The sequence below is a fragment of the Theobroma umbraticum genome, unplaced genomic scaffold (assembly GCF_002168275.2).
Source record: "Theobroma umbraticum cultivar Fairchild unplaced genomic scaffold, ASM216827v3 scaffold_56.0, whole genome shotgun sequence".
In the NCBI taxonomy this organism is placed as follows: domain Eukaryota; kingdom Viridiplantae; phylum Streptophyta; class Magnoliopsida; order Malvales; family Malvaceae; genus Theobroma; species Theobroma umbraticum.
Window position 1 is genome coordinate 1,025,591 of NW_018397256.1, and position 625 is coordinate 1,026,215.

Below are 625 nucleotides of genomic sequence, written 5' to 3' on the forward strand. Positions count from 1 at the left end.
ATGACTTGAACATTATTGAAACTTTTGAAGAGTTATCAAAAGCCGTGGATTACTTAAAGAGAGAATTTGAGATGCAAGACTTTGAAAAAATAAAGTTTTATTTTGGGTCTTTAGATGGAACATTTGACAAATAAAATTTTTGTCCATCAATCAAATTATATAGCAAATGTACTAAAACGATTTTATATGGACAAAGCATATCCATTGAGTTTACCAATGGCTGTAAGGCCACTAAATGTGAAAAAAAAAAAGACCCTTTTCAACCTTGTGAGGATGATGAAGAACTTTTTGGTCCTAAAGTACCATATCTTATTAGAATTGGAGTACTAATGTATCTTGCTAGCAATACATGACTTGATATATCATTTTTATGAATTTATTAGCAAGATATAGTTTTTCTCCAACTCGAAAACATTAGAATTGAATTAAACATATACTTCGATATCTCTAAGGAACAATGGATATAAAATCACTTTATTCAAATACATCAAAATAAATTTTAATTAATTATACAGATGCAGAATATTCATTTGATCCACACAAAGCTCGATCCTAGATAGATTACTTGTTCACATATAGAGAAATTTTAGCAACTCATGAGTAAGTCATGAATGTGTCTGGTTAA